Consider the following 16,564-nt stretch of genomic DNA (forward strand, 5'->3'; position numbering starts at 1 on the left):
AAACAAAAAACTCCCAATTGCAAAGAAAGGGAGAAAAGTAAACTTTGTGGTTTATTTTTAAATATCCTCATTCTTACTGAAGTTGTCAATGTCTTCTGTATCTTCACGATCAACAAGTTTGCCAGGTGTCACAAGTTTAGTTTTCTTCATGTATAATCGTTGCCTCATTTTTTGACCTTCAACTTTTCGCTTTTAAATAGGATTTTAAGGTCTTTTTCATAGTCTATTACTTTCACAAGCATGCATGCACCTTAACCAGCAGTACCTGACTCCGATTGGGCACCTGTCCACAATCGAAGCAGTCATCCATTAAAAACCATCCCCAACTCTTTCCCAGTTGGGGAATCTCTTAGAGACCACTGTCTCTCCTGCCACGACTCTTCTTCAACACCTTACCCGTCCTCTTCTGTGTACCTCGCTCCTTGTTCCCTTGCCCATCTCTCTGTCCCTGTTCACGTTTCCCACGGCATCAAACCTTGCTTCACGTCATCAACCAAAATTTCGGATTTTCCCCTCGGACCACATTTGTACCTCAGATTGAACCACGCTTGTCCCCGACTCAGAGTATTGCCTTGTCCCAAGTATCTTTATAATAAACAATCCCAAAATTGGGTCTACACCCTGGTCCTCTGGTCTGCTCCATGCTACAACTACAAGTGTAACATCCTCAGCTCATCAGGAATTCTTGCTCACTGTTCAACCAATTTTGAATCCACTGTCCACTGTGAAGATACAAGCATCCATTATCCCATATGCCAATAATTTGAACTGGCTTTTGAAATTTGGATATTTAAAACCATGTTAAAGAAATTAATATTTTTTACATGTATGTGAAATTGTAAAAACCTTATGCTTCAGTCAATTTCTGGATGAAAATCTATGATAATAACCATAGGGGAATCCTTGTTTACTGTCATTTTGGCCTGAAGTCCCCAGGAGGACAGCAGGAGATGTAGTTGAGCCCTTCCACCCCCATGTTGGTGGGCTTCCAAGCCTCCGGAAAAGAACTGGATATTTATTCAGCCATTAAGGTGTGAGATGTATCAATGGAAAAGGTGTTTGAACACACTAGTGTACTTCATGTGCTGGAATTCCATCAGTCGAGGTGCTTCACGACACAATTCTTTATCTAGCAGCGGTGTTAGGAGCTTCAGTTGGAACTGAATGGGACGAAGCAATGGAGAGCAATGAAGGACTGCTTTAAGGCATTTTAAATGGTGCCACGTTGTGGTATAAAATACCACTTAGTGATATCATAATTAGGGGTTTGATAATTGAGGTAATTCGTCAATCATTCATAAGGGGTAGAGGTCACATTCAGTTTAATGGTTTGTTTCACAGAGATTTAATTGATTTAGGAGAGTCACTTGTCAAGTATAACAGGTCGGAAAGCAGCGGTGAAAAGAGGCACAACAGTGTGTGTTTGTTGGGAATTCTGAGATGAGTAACAAACCATGAAGCCAAAACAAATCAGAAAAATGGGAGACAGACAAGGCTGTTATGTAGTCAGCTGATGATTCTTGGTGTTAGAATGGCTTAAGTATGGAATAGAATAAACATAGAATAAAATATAATTATCATTTGTTCATTCAGCTCATGCATATTCATACCATGTAACTTACAATTTAAGATTTGTACACTAGGCTCTTGCAATGATTTTCCCATATATGCAGTAGGTAATTTTTACTGTATCAGTCCGGGGTAAGTACCTTGGTTAAGGGTACTACAGCAGGAGCGGGGATGGTCCTCCGGTAACAACATGATGGCTCTAAGCACTACACTACCTGCTGAACCTAAACCACATAGAGTTGATGATACATGTAACTAGAAAATAATGAAAGTTGTCAAGAACAGATGAGATCAGGAAACAGCACTTGAAGTGTTGATGGGACGCGGAAGCAAGTGCAGTTAGACACCGTGGAGACCAGATCCACACTGCTAGAGTCCACTGTAGTCATATGCATTGGTGCACATTGTGTTTGTGTAAATGGGTACTTAACAATGTGTTCAAGGTATGATATTGCAGTGGTCAGTGAGAGCAATCTTTTCAGTTTGAACATGGACAAAAAAAGGTGGAATTGAAAAAAAATTTGTTTTGGATTGGACAGGTACCACAATTTTTACTGGATCAGTAAAGTGAAAGTAAAGTAAGCGGCCAAGAGAGATGGAACTTCCGCTATGCAGCAATAATTTCTAATTATCATTATGGAATGCAGCATAGATGGAATGAATGAAACAGCGCAGACAAGGTTGCGGTGGTTTATGTGACTTTAAATACTTTATTTGTGATTGACAGTTTTTTCCTAGGCTTTGGGAACGGTCTAATGTAGGGGTGTCCAACCTTTTTTTGGCCAAAGGCCACAAACATTGTTGTGAGTAGATTTGAGAGCCACACATGTAAAAATCATAGTAAGTGATACAGTGAATTTTAAATGTATGAATTGAAAAAATGTTTTTATTATATTTTATTTAAAAGTAATAGAAAGTTCTTCTAGTTTATTTCATCGGAATGCTATCTGTGTGGTCACATTCCTACCAGAAAAGAAGGCAAAGGGAAAAGGAAAGCACTGTGTTTGCACAGCGCACAGATGCGCTACACAAATTTTGTCTTAGAAGTTATTTCCCATTCATTTCCCACGTCAGTTATTACATCTTTGCTTTATACCGAATCTGTTAGAAGAGCCTTGCGCCATTCGTCTGATAGAGCATCCAAATTTGCACCTTGATCGTAATTTTTCACACCAAAGTCACACTCCACGCACCTTCATTTTTGGCCCTTCAGTCTGTGACGCTTGTAAAAATGAGATAAACAGCTTCTGATAAGGTGAGGAGTAGGATCCCGTGAGCATCACCAACCGCTCATGCCTGTTGGTTTGATGGGAAAGTCTTCTAGAGACAGAGTGCACACGGAAAGGTGTCTCCATAGCTCACTTACTGCAAGCGGCTGGAAATACCGTGCTGTCTCCAAACTTTACATTTATTATGATTATTATTTATTCATTATCTCACACCTTTCTCCAAGGTGACCTAGAATAAGATGTTTTTACACTAAGCTGCTTACAGCAATCCACCCATTTATATAGCCGGGTAATTTTTTTCTGAAAGAGTTGAGGGTAAGCACCTTGATCAAAGGTACAATATCAAGAGTGGGGATTCAGACCTGGACCCTTTGACTTTAAGGTGATGGTTCAAACCGTGATGTCACCTTCAGCCCCTACTGTGTTTCCCTAAAGTGACATACAATTCAGAGCACACAAAACTGCATTCAATGTTACAGGTCAAGTAGACTTTCAGCCAAGTTATTATGTTTCCCAAAGAGCAACCGTACATTACCGTAAAAGACATACGTACCAAAAGGTACAAATTTATTCAACATCTTCAATAAACAATCAACGAATCCATCTTAACACTGCTGTTGATGAGCAGTTATTTCTAATGTTTATTGATGATGTATGGATGGATGATCGATGGCTTTCATTTTCAAAATTCTCATCAAAATTATTTATTCAGCTCATTATTGACTGTTTGAACACTGCAGGTATATAACAAGTTACGCGATTCAAAGCATTTATTTTTTTAACTGTTTGCATTTGTTCGACATTGTTTTCCAGGTTTGACTCAGCAGAATAACTTTCCAGCTCTGTGAACTTGACTTCTGGCTTCCTTCTTACTTCAGTTCAATTATAGCTTCAGTATTTTACGTTTCTCACAGAGTAATAATTCTGTTTAAATGTTTAATGGAAAACATAAATGGTTATTTTACTGGCAACCGTTCAGCAGTACACATTTAACAGCCTTAAATTAATGTTTAAATAGGATAATAAAATTAAATAGTGAAAAAATATTTCAGAAAGACTTACAGATTTTATACAATATAGACATATTCATACTGGTCGGTTAATCTGCCGCTTAAATGCAACTTGAAGGTTATGGACAGGCATTCAATCGATGTTATGTCATTTTATGGTCTAGAAAATTTTTTTAGAAAAAGAAATTTACATACCTATTAATCTTAGAATTTTCTCATTTCTAGAGCTGGATTTCTCACCAAAGCAGTTTATGTGCAGTTTTTTTTTTTGTTGTTATTTTGTCCAACTTGTATGTAAGCAGTTAAATTGCACTGACAAGAAATTGTGTGGATATAACACTCGAACAGTATATAATTTTATGAAATAAATATTAAATGGATGTGTATAACACAATTATTGCCATATTTAGTTAAAGGGTACAGCAGCAGTGTCCCTCCAGAGATCTGATCCTATAACCTTCTGCTCACATTTTGCAGCACGTAACTCATCACTCCTTGCTTTTCTTTTTGAGGTGGACATGTGGCTTTTTCATAATTGCAAAAACGAAGAAATAGATTTAATTTCATGCTCTGAGGGGGAGTATTAAAATTCAATCTGTGTTATTACAAATAATTCACCGCCCTGGGAATATGCTGAGTCACAGATAAAACATGAAAGCTTTGAGGGGGAATTGAATTTTCCATCAATTATAATTTCTTCAACAGCCGGAATGCAATTCTTACAAACAATAGGGGAAAAATAACAACAAAAAAAAGTTTTTAAGAATGTATAACAGAAGACGTTAAATTTAGATTAAAGCAAGAAAAGAAAATCAGCACTGGTACCAAATTGACCTTTTCTAATTTTAGTCTCAAGGGAGTATGTTTCATGAGTGTAAGGCAGGCCGTCATTTCTGTACTCAAAGATCACAGATACTCATGGATGATGATTGATGATGATGAAGATGATGATGATCTGACCAATAACCTAGATGAAGAGTCTATGGACATCCTCATACGGCAGCCCCAACACAAAACAAGAATAGAGAAGAGCACGTCAACTGTGTGAGTAAAGAGAATGAAACATTCAGAAAATTTCAAACATTTTATCAGCCACAACATTAAAACCACTGACAGGTGAAGTGAATAACATTAATTATCTTGTTACAATGGCACCTGTCAAGGGGTGGGCTACATTAGGCAGCAAGCGAACATTCAGTTCTTGAATTTGATGTGTTGGAAGCAGGAAAAATGGGAAAGCGTAAGGATCTGAGTGATTTTGACAAGGGCCAAATTGTGATGGCTAGACGACTGGGTCGGAGCATCTCCTGGGGTGTTCCCGGTATGCACTGGTTAGTACCTACCAATAGTTGTCCAAGAAAGGACAACCGGTGAACCGGCGACAGGGTCGTGGGCACCCAAGGCTCTTTGAGGCACACGAGGACCGAAGGCTAGCCCGTCTGGTCCAATCCTACAGAAGAGCTACTGTAGCACAAATTTACAATTAATGCTGGCCATGATGGAACGGTGTCAGAACACGCAGTGCATTGCAGCTTGCTGCGTATGGGGCTGTGTAGCCGCAGTACAGCCAGAATGCCCATGCTGACCCCTTTCCACCTCTGAAAGCACCTACAATGGGCACGTGAGCATCATAACTGGACCATGGAGCAATGGAAGAAGGTGGCCTGGTCTGATGAATCATGTTCCTAAAACATATTTTTGTTTTGACTCCTGCTCACGGATGTTTAGTACATGTTTTCTTCAAGCTCTTTTGTTAAATATTTCTTAAAATTCACCCTTCCTATGTATTTGCTAGTAATAACCCATCAGTGTAATCCAGTCTGTGAGTTAATATCAGACCTCCCGAAGAAATTTAATTTCTTGGGTTTATCAAATGTCATTCCATGTAGTGTGTTCTTGCACAATGCATTTGAGATATGAAGTCACTTTCTGTTTTTCTTCTGGTACAGTCATGCACTGCTTCATGACATTTCGCTTAACGATTCACCACACATACAACGGTGGCCCCATAAGATTATAATGGAGCTGAAAAATTCTTATCGACCAGCGATATTGTAGCCATCGTAACATAGCACATTGTGCTTCTCATGTGCTCGTGGTGGTGCTGCTGTAAACAAAACTACTGCCAGTCGTATAAATGTACGGCACATACAATTATATACAGTACATCATAATTGATAATGATAAAAAACACCTCTGCTACTGGTTTATCTATTTACTACACTGTACTTTTTAATAGTTCTTTTACAACGTAGTCTTTCTACTTAGAAAAAAGTTTACTATAAAACAGTATGCTGTGTTGTGCCAGCAGCAGCATCATAAATCTTGTGTTTATCGAGGCTATACCATCTAGGTTTGTATAAGTACACTCTAAGATCAAGGCTATACCATTTAGGTTTGTATAAGTACACTCTATGATCGAGGCTATACCATCTTGGTTTGTAGGAGTACATGCTATGATGTTCGCACAATGACAAAATCACCTAACGACCCATTTCACAGAACGTATCCTCGTCGTTATGTGACGCATGTCTGTACCTCTACGGCATGGCTGACTCTCTAATATCAGTTCTTTTCTTACTCACATGTTTTCTCTCCGGTATTTCCATGACTCTGTATAGACATGACATATCTAGTGGGACTTGTGGGTCAATTTTTCTTCTCTCTTATTCTCTCTCCTTGTTCTACAGTGTTGTACATCTGTTTTAACGACTTCCTGGGGAGGTTTTTCTCCATGCCGGTTTCGCTCAGAGCTCTGTGACATTCATAGCATTCTCCCGTAGGCCTATTTGATATGTTAAAATTATAGAGGGGATGGCAGATTGTACACTTGTGTACAGCATGTGGCCACACAGCTTTCCCAACTGAAAGCACCTGAAACACCAGAGTTATTGCCCAAGACAGGAAGTGGGATGAAAATTTTTCAAAGCTAAAACTGTGTTGTGTTTAATGTCTTTTCCACTTTTTTAAGCCATTATATTTGTTGTTGAATTAAAGAGACCATGATGCAACACACATGACCCAGCTTCCACGTCATTCTGTCATTTCACTAATCATACAAGACAGCGTTAGATGGAGTTCATTTACAACCAGAAGAGTGGAAGAGGTGATCCACTAACTCACATCACATAACAGGAAGGAATTCTTTGATTGTGAATGAAGCAGAGGATTTGAAAAGGTTTTTGCCAAGAAAACAGTGAATGTTGCCTGGGCCAAAAAATACAGAAAAGCCCTGGAGAAAGGGCTTCCGTGACATTTCTCCACGGCTTTAAGAAACCAGGGGACAGTAGACCTTCAACCTTCGACTGAAAATGCCAAAATCGATGTAATGGAAGTAAAACTGACCACGTGACCGATGTAATTAGACATGGTCAAAGTGCACCACTAACACATTCAGTTTTTAATGACAGTGGCGTCCCAGTTATCTAGTCTCCAATTGTCTAGCCTACTGTGTTATGTAGCCGTGGGTGTTTTCGGGATTTTTTTTTATGCAGGACTTTTTGTAAAATTGCCTTTCGTTGAAAGCCTGTCCAGTCTAGACCTGCATGCAGCATGAAGCGGCGATGATGGCCCCTTTCTAAACGTCTAACCCCACACGAAGACTTGTCTCTGGAGTTTTCATTTTGCTCACCTTCGTTAGTTGTGCGCTGACAGCATAATAACTCTGGTTTAAGTTTGTTTTGCTTTGGATTTTATTTTAAAAACAGTGAAATAAAGATTGTTGCCTGGGACTGAAAAAAAATAAATTAAGTATTTTATAGCTAGGGGGTGCGGTGGCGCAGTGGGTTGGACCGCAGTTCTGCTCTCCGGTGGGTCTGCGGTTCGAGTCCCGCTTGGGGTGCCTTGCGGCGGACTGGCGTCCCGTCCTGGGTGTGTCCCTTCCCCCTCCAGCCTTACGCCCTGAGTTGCCGGGTTAGGCTCCGGTTCCCCGTGACCCCGTATGGGACAAGCGGTTCTGAAGATGTGTGTGTGTGTGTGTATTTTATAGCTTTTTATTTCATTGCTGGGTCTATCTAACAGTATATTTACAAATACAGCTCCTACTACGAACGGTTCCGTGTTATCCAGATTTTTTTGTTTTCTGGTCCTTTGCCGTTCCCGTTTAAATCGGATAATCAAGATTAAACCGTATACAGGCTCACCACTAATAAAAGCCTGAATCTGGAGTGGGCTTTGTGTTGCCAGCAGGCTTTGTGTTGCTAACGGACTTTGTGTTACTAGCAAACTTCATCAGAGGCTTTTGTGAGTGCAGGAGGTCCCCTGCTGACCCTGTTTGTGTTTGCCTGACAAAGTTAGGTGTTGTGGATTAGCTTCAGCAGGGACAGGGACTCGGACTGTGCGAGTGAACAGAGATCCTCAGCGGTGCAGTGTTTCATGTTATCATGAACATTAAAAGTATCTGCTAAATAAATAAATGAAAAGTAAATGTAAATATCAGATATGCATCAATGAACAGCAGGTGGTGTAATGTCAGAAATATCATGGTTGAAGAATGGATCTGCAGCCCGGACGTTGGGCTGATTGAGGTCGGTGCGCGTCTATATTTATGTATGCCCTTTGGGTTTTCACACGCCACTGTGCTTGTTAGCATTGAAGCAATGTGGGATATCATATACACTGGAGTCTCGAGACTTCAGACAAGTCTACGGATCTGTCTCCCTATCATTTTACTCAGGTTTTTATTGTTTCTGTGAAAGTTACTTTAACGTTAATGCCTTTAAATCACTTTGATTTTCTGAAGGTTTTGACAGTGACTTACTGATGTAAAGGTGAAGTTTGCTTTACATGGGAAAAAATTTCAACATTGCTGTGATTGTAAATTTTGTTATATGCAGTACAACATGTGTTTCATGGCGAAAAAATCATACTGTTTATTGTAGATGTGTAAGAAAGGAAAGCACAGCAACAGAGGTCCTTAATGTGGAAACTAGGCTCCTTACCTTCATAATGTATTGTGGGCCCTGACTGCGGTTCATAATTCATGTTACACCTTTAAGATGAAGTGTAACTTAGGACCTCTGTTGTCAAACTTAGTCAGCAAACTGCGCTTGACAAGCAACTGAAAGCAGCACTTCACAAACAGCCCAGATAAAAAGTTATGGTTCAAGTGCACAGATTTCGAAAAAGTCAGTAATGGAAGAAGAGAGGGAGGGAGCATAAATTGTTAATAAAAAGATTTGTTTCTAAGCTTAATTTCACATTGCTCTCCTCGTATCAGTACAGTAAGTATATAACACTTTTAATAGCTGTATCACTGAAAAGATGCCTGTTCCTCATGGCTGTTGAGGCTTATTGTTTTAATTTCTTTATTCTTCAGGACATTTTGCTTCTTAAGTGTTAAAATTACTTTTTGTGTTTGATCAATTAAGAATTAAAAAAACTTTCACCCAACTTGCCATTCAGTTTGTTGTTCAATATTTAAATGTTTTGCAAGTTGCATGTATAATGTGCATTGTGCTGTAAAGGTTTCCATAGCAAAGTTTACACTTCAAATATTCATCAAGCCATCCTTTCATCCATTTTTAAGTAGCTGTTCAGGAACCATTTATTTAATTATGTGATTCAAAGCCAAATCAGGTGAGCTTAGGCTATTGAACCATATATATACAGTATATTTTATATTTAAAAAAATATATATGTATAGTTTTTTTTTTTGAGTCAGAAGGAGTGGAGAGGCCATGTCTTCTCAGATCTTCTGCAGCAGTTCCCAGAGATGTAGGACACTTGTGAGTTGCTTTACTTTCACCCTTCTGTCCAGCTTGTCCCATACTGGTGTTGCCCAGGTTGCACTTGGGTGCTCACAGTTTACACTGATATAGCATGTTGAACAAAAGCACACAGTAAGTGCAGAAAAATAAATGTCCAATATGATCCCAGAAGAAAACAGGATAAGCTCTGGGAGTCATCCAGCCCAAACCTCTTGATCACAGCAGTATTTTATGGTGATAAGCAGTAGCCTGTCTGACATCTCCCTGCACAGGACAAGCGGTTCCTGGGGAAGGAGCTGCAGGAAAAGGGCAGAATCAGATGGAGATGTGCTGGTTCGCCTGAGGGTGATGGGCATTATGTATCATCCAGTGGTCTGCACTGAGATGCTGTAACTATTTTCTTGTTTAAAAAAATATTTTTATTTTTTAAAACAAACTTCTTTAGTGACAGTTTACAAGTTTCAGGTTGACGGCTTTCCCGTCCAAAGACGGTGGATGTAAATGTAGGTACAAAGTGACACCAGTTAACATTTCTCGATATCATTCTACAGCTAAGCAGTTCAAGGTATATTTTTTTATAATATTTTCTATTTAAATCCGGGATGTCGTTACCACGGCCAGATTTACCAAGCACAGGGCCTGATTTGGACTATTTTTGTGGAGTTTCCTGAATTTAAGATCATTTCAGGTTAGATATCTGGAATATACAGCATCCTATTACTGTCACATCCACGCCCCCACTGCAATCGACAGCACCTGATACCGATCAAGCACCTGATGGCAATCAGAGCACTCACCTTAAAAAGATCCTCGTCAGCCCCTTTGCACTTGCGGAATCTCACTGAGACAACCGTCTGGTCTGCACTTATGTCCCGTTCTTCTTCATCCGTAGCACCTAGTCTCCGTTCCCCAGCTTCTGACCATTCACCTCGTTCTCCGACTACGTCCACGGATCCTCGCTCCCACTCTGACCGCCGATCGACCGACTCTTCAACCCGTCCCCAACAACAAGAACTCGCCTGACCCCTTGGTTCCTGACGAACAATCCTGCACTTTGGTCCAGCCGTCCCCGCGTCATCGGTTCCATGTGATAATTACACTGTATGAAAAACAAAGCAATATCTTCAACATACTTATTTGGTTATATTTTGACACATTGAAAGAAATCTTTCTTGCTTTCCACTGTGCAAACTTTGAAAAGCTTTTTTGCTTCATCACCTTTCGTGGACAATATTGCAAGGCTGTTGAGTCCATCTTGGAGCAGCTTTGGCCGTCAATAAAATTTGATCAGTTTTAATTTGAAAATTCCCTCTGACTCCTCCCCCCACCCCACCTTCTCTGTGGGGCTTCCCTTATTTTTCAAAATCTGGAGGTGACAGCCCTGCTGCACTCCAGGCCCCATTGAGTCAAATAGGTTTGGTTGGCCAAAGATTGGTCCAACGGCATTATGAATTCATGTATTACAGTTCCTAGCTTGTTCAGTCGGCTCCACGGGTGCAAAGCCAAAGCCGCTTCATTAAATGAGCAAGTTTACAGCTGCTTCACTGAAATCCTGGGACCGCTTCCCCCGACAATAACAAGGTGTTGTTCTATAACCCGAGAGGGAAATTGAATCATAAAAATAGGCGAGAGAGTCCTATTTCCCTCTGTGAATCTCAATCAGAGAGCAGAGAAAGTGGAAAGGTTTACCGCAGTAAAACCCCTATCGATTCCTCAGGGGGTTTATGAGTCAGGGAGGTGGCGTTCATGGCGTATACATAAGATAACTCTAGGTTACTTGTTCCATCTTTTTTCAGAGGAAGTGACCACCCATGGTCTGCAGACCACGCCAGGTCAAAGAGAGTCGCGCCAAGCGCCAGGCAGGACACTGTGGCGGCAGTTTCCACGGGAACCAGTGTGGGGACACAGATAATACTCGCTCTGGAAGGACAGGGAGAAATGGGGAGGGGGAACAGATCTGCCTGCCTGCCTGCCTGCCTGCCCGCTCCTGTAATGACACTCAAGGCCTGAAGACGACACGGCGCCCCCTGTAGGCCGAGACGAGCTCCACCACAGGCAAAGGGGAGCAAAAAACTACAAGGGAATTGAATGAGTTGGGCTGGAATGAATCTGAGTGTCAGTTCAGAGACGGGACCCAGAAGACGTCTCAGCGTTGACGCACTTCAAGAGGGCAGCAAGGACCTTGACCAAGTGCAGCAAGAATATTGCAAAAGGTTTTTTTGCAGACTATCTTCTGTAAATAAAAAATTGGGCAATTTAGCACTAATTCATCCTTAGTGAAATGTGACATCATCTGGATAATGCTTGAAAAAGGAATCAGACCTCTTGCACATTTTCTGGTACATATACAATATCATGTGTGTTTTCAATAGGTTACTCTTTTCAGTACTATATATAGTAAGAACATGAACAATATAAATAAAATAATATCCAGGGTGTTTATGATAAACTGACAAGCATTATACAACAATCATACGTATACATTTAAATATTTACATAAAGCAATATATGTTTAATTTATTCATTTTTTATCAGTAGCTTCCTATTATAATTGAGGATTATAGTGCATATTTAGATATTCAGGAAATATATGTATAAATATATTTTACCATGCATTTGTCATTCTATATCTTTGGATGTGTATTTTTGGCTAGATTTGCTTCTTTTTGATGTCAAGTATGGCTTGTCTGTCACCAAATATCAAAGTCACCAAAGAATTGAAGACTATATTTGTGTCACTGGGCTTTCTGTCAACACGAAGTGCGTCACAGACACTCCCCCTCTATTAATCCGTGTGGACAGAGGTTCCGCATTACTGCTCCTTTCCTTTGTTTAGCTGGGTAGCAGGACATTTTATCCCATTTGTACAGCTTGATGCTTCCTGAAGCACATGGGATTGGCTGTCCAGACCCATGTAGGTTAGGGAGTCTCCTGAAGGGTTCAATAGTAATATCCTCTGCTTGCATTGACAAGGGGGGTCTACAGCACAACCCCCCACCACTTCTCTTCTTCAAGGGTTTGGGCCACCAGCACTCACACCACTATTTTTCCCCACAAAGATCATAGCAGCAGGAAGTGGGATTCAAACCTACAACCTTTGTGTTTGAAGGTAGCAGCTCTAACCACTGTGCTAGGAGGTGGTTAGGGCTTCCCTCTTGCATTTGAAGGTCCCACAACTGAAAAGCAATTTGGCTGTAAAAGCAGTTCGTGAAAACCAAAAAAAAAAAAAAAAAAGAAAACACAGTGCACTTGTCAGTGCACTTGGCACCAGGACACCCTAGGTCGGAGGTCAATGATCGACTTTGTAGTCGTTTCTTCTGACCTTCGGCCATATGTCTTGGACACTCGGGTGAAGAGAGGGGCTGAGCTGTCAACTGATCACCACCTGGTGGTGAGTTGGATTCGATGGCGGGGGAAAAAGCTGGACAGACCTGGCAGGCCCAAACGCATAGTGAGGGTCTGTTGGGAACGTTTGGCGGAGGCCCCTGTCAGAGAGGTCTTCAACTCCCACCTCCGACAGAGCTTCAACCAGGTCCCGAGGGAGGCTGGGGACATTGAGTCCGAATGGACTATGTTCCACACCTCCATTGTCAGGGCAGCGGTTTGGAGCTGCGGCCATAAAGTCTCCGGCGCCTGTCGCGGCGGCAATCCCCGAAAACGGTGGTGGACACCAGAAGTAAGGGATGCCGTCAAGCTGAAGAAGGAGTTCTATCGGGCCTGGCTGGCTCATGGGACTCCTGAAGCAGCTGACAGGTACCGATGGGCCAAACGGAGCGCAACTCTGGCAGTCGCCGCGGCAAGAACTCGGGCTTGGGAGGAGTTCGGTGAGGCCATGGAGGAAGACTTTCGGTCGGCCTCAAAGAGATTCTGGCAAACTGTCCGGCGACTCAGAGAGGGGAAGCGGTGTTCCACGAACACTGTTTACAGTGGAAGTGGTGCGCTGCTGACCTCAGCTGAGGATGTCCTCGGGCGGTGGAAGGAGTACTTTGAGGATCTCCTCAATCCCTCCGACACGCCTTCCGCAGAGGAAGCTGAGGCTGGGGACTTGGAGGGGGACTCGTCCATTACCCTGGCTGAAGTTGCTGAGGTAGTCAAAAAACTCCTCGGTGGCAAGGCTCCGGGGGTGGATGAGATCCGCCCCGAGTTTCTCGAGTCTCTGGATGTTGTGGGGCTGTCTTGGCTGACACGCCTCTGCAGCATCGCGTGGAGTTCGGGAATGGTGCCTCTGGACTGGCAGACCGGGGTGGTGGTCCCTCTTTATAAGAAGGGGGACCGGAGATTGCGTTCCAACTACAGGAGGATCACACTCCTTAGCCTCCCTGGGAAAGTCTATGCCAGGGTACTGGAGAGGAGAATCCGACCGATAGTCGAACCTCTGATTCAGGAGGAGCAATGCGGTTTTCGCCCTGGCCGTGGAACACTGGACCAGCTCTGTACCCTCACTAGGGTGTTGAAGGGTTTGTGGGAGTTTGCCCAACCAGTCCATATGTGTTTTGTGGACCTGAAGAAGGCATTTGACCGTGTCCCTCGTGGCATCCTGTGGGAGGTACTTTGGGATTATGGGGTTCGGGGCTCGCTGCTACGGGCTGTTCGTTCCCTGTATGACCGGAGCAGGAGCTTGGTTCGCATTGCCGGCAGTAAGTCAGACCTGTTCCCGGTGCATGTTGGACTCCGCCAGGGCTGCCCTTTGTCACCGATTCTGTTCATTATCTTTATGGACAGAATTTCTAGGCGCAGTCAGGGAACGGAGGGTGTCTGTTTTGGTGGCCGCGAGATCTCGTCTCTGCTTTTTGCGGACGATGTGGTCCTGTTGGCTTCATCAAGTCAAGACTTGCAGCGTGCACTGGGGAGGTTTGCAGCCGAGTGCGAAGCGGCGGGGATGAGAATCAGCACCTCCAAATCCGAGGCCATGGTTCTCAGTCGGAAAAAGGTGGATTGCCCCCTCCGGGTTAAGGGGGAGTTGCTCCCTCAAGTGGAGGAGTTTAAGTATCTCGGGGTCTTGTTCAGGAGTGAGGGAAAAATGGAGCGGCAGGTTGACAGACGGATCGGTGCGGCGTCCGCAGTAATGCGGTCATTGTACCGGTCTGTTGTGGTGAAGAGGGAGCTGAGTCGTAAGGCGAAGCTTTCAATTTACCGGTCGATCTACGTTCCTACCCTCACCTATGGTCATGAACTCTGGATCATGACCGAAAGAATGAGATCGCGGATACAAGCGGCAGAAATGAGTTTCCTCCGCAGAGTGGCTGGGCGCACCCTTAGGGATAGGGTGAGGAGCTCAGTCGCCCGGGAGGAGCTCGGAGTAGAGCCGCTGCTCCTCCGCATCGAGAGGAGCCAGTTGAGGTGGCTCAAGCATCTGTTCCGGATGCCTCCTGGACGCCTCCCTGGGGAGGTGTTCCAGGCTTGTCCCACTGGGAGGAGGCCTCGGGGCAGACCCAGGACACGTTGGAGAGACTATGTCTCCCGGCTGGCCTGGGAATGCCTTGGGGTTTCCCCAGAGGAACTGGAGGAGGTGTGCGGGGGGAGGGAAGTCTGGAGGACTCTGCTTGGACTGCTGCCCCCGCGACCCGGTCCCGGATAAAAGTGGAGGAAGATGGATGGATGGATGGAAAAACACCAGTATGTATGTGTCAGAGAGTATTTCACACAGTGGGGCTGGGATACAGCGTGGAAACAAAAATACACTGTTAATCACAATATAAAAAAATATCAAAATCGCACCTCAGGAGGAGACAAGGTCACAATCCCATCCCGAAGCAAAAGGTCAAATAAGGGAATAGGTTCCAATCCCAAGATAAAGTGCCAGACTCTTAAAACACAAATGTAGCCGTGCCATTGGTCGGTTTGAACGCAGCTGCCACACCCCTCATTCCTGTACATTCCGGCACCAATGGCATGTGGTCACAGCTCATTCCGAACCCATGTTCTTAAATGCGCTCCAGCTGTCCCTCATCAAGATGCCAATGAGAGCCTTGTCTGACAGCACGTGTTGGACAATTACCACATTACACCTCCCCAGTCACCGCAGCAATAGATCAATTGCTTCTAATTAAGAGCAGGCGATGACTGACAGCAATGATCCCTCTCTGTCACATGGGGGGTATTTGATACGGCAGTAAAACACCAACTGTGCAGCTGGATGAATTTGTGTCATTTAATTAAAGTAAGATCTTTGACTCTTACAAATGTAAATAATAACTATTATTATTATTATTATTATATAAATAAAACACACACTGTGTACAGCCGCTTGTCCCGAACGGGGTTGCGGGTGTAGGGGACACACCCAGGAGAGGACGCCAGTCCGCTGTAGGGCACCCCAAACAGGACTCGAACCCCAGACCCACCACAGGGCGGGCCTCAGCCAAGCCTGCTGCGCCACTGCACCACCCCCCAAATAAAACTTTCTTCTTCTTCTTATTATTATCACTGTTGTTATTATTATTGTGTTTCACTTGGCAAGCAGTACAAGGGAAGCTCAAATATGCACATAGTCATCAGTAATGATGACCGTTAGACGGCACAATTGACTGCAGTTATAGGGTCACAGCTGACTGCTAATTGCGTAATTAATCAGGTGACTATGGTAAAGCGTCTCTTGTGGGGACCCCGGGACGGTATTAATTGTAATCAATTGTACTGAGTCTATTGATTGCACTATTCAGTTCCTGTGGGTCATGTGAGTCATGGTAAAACATGGTTACCATACCATGATGAGGAGTCTGACCTCAGAAGTGTCACCATAACTAATATACAGTATATTTGTTTTATTATACACTAGATGTATATACTGTATATTAGTTATGATGACACTTAAAAGCTACTTACACTGATTTACCCATTTACTCAGCTGGGAAATTTTTACAGTAACCATTTATTACTGATCATTTACATTATATGTGATGTATAGTATACTAAAGATCAGTAATAATGTGGTATCAGTTAACTCCAAAAGTGTTCCTGAGATCCTTTCCACTCAAATGGAGAAATATAATAATAATAATAATAATAATAATAATAGAAGAAGAAGGCTGCATAGTAAATGCCAAAG

Source organism: Scleropages formosus, chromosome 2 (genome assembly GCF_900964775.1).
Source record: "Scleropages formosus chromosome 2, fSclFor1.1, whole genome shotgun sequence".
NCBI lineage: Eukaryota > Metazoa > Chordata > Actinopteri > Osteoglossiformes > Osteoglossidae > Scleropages > Scleropages formosus.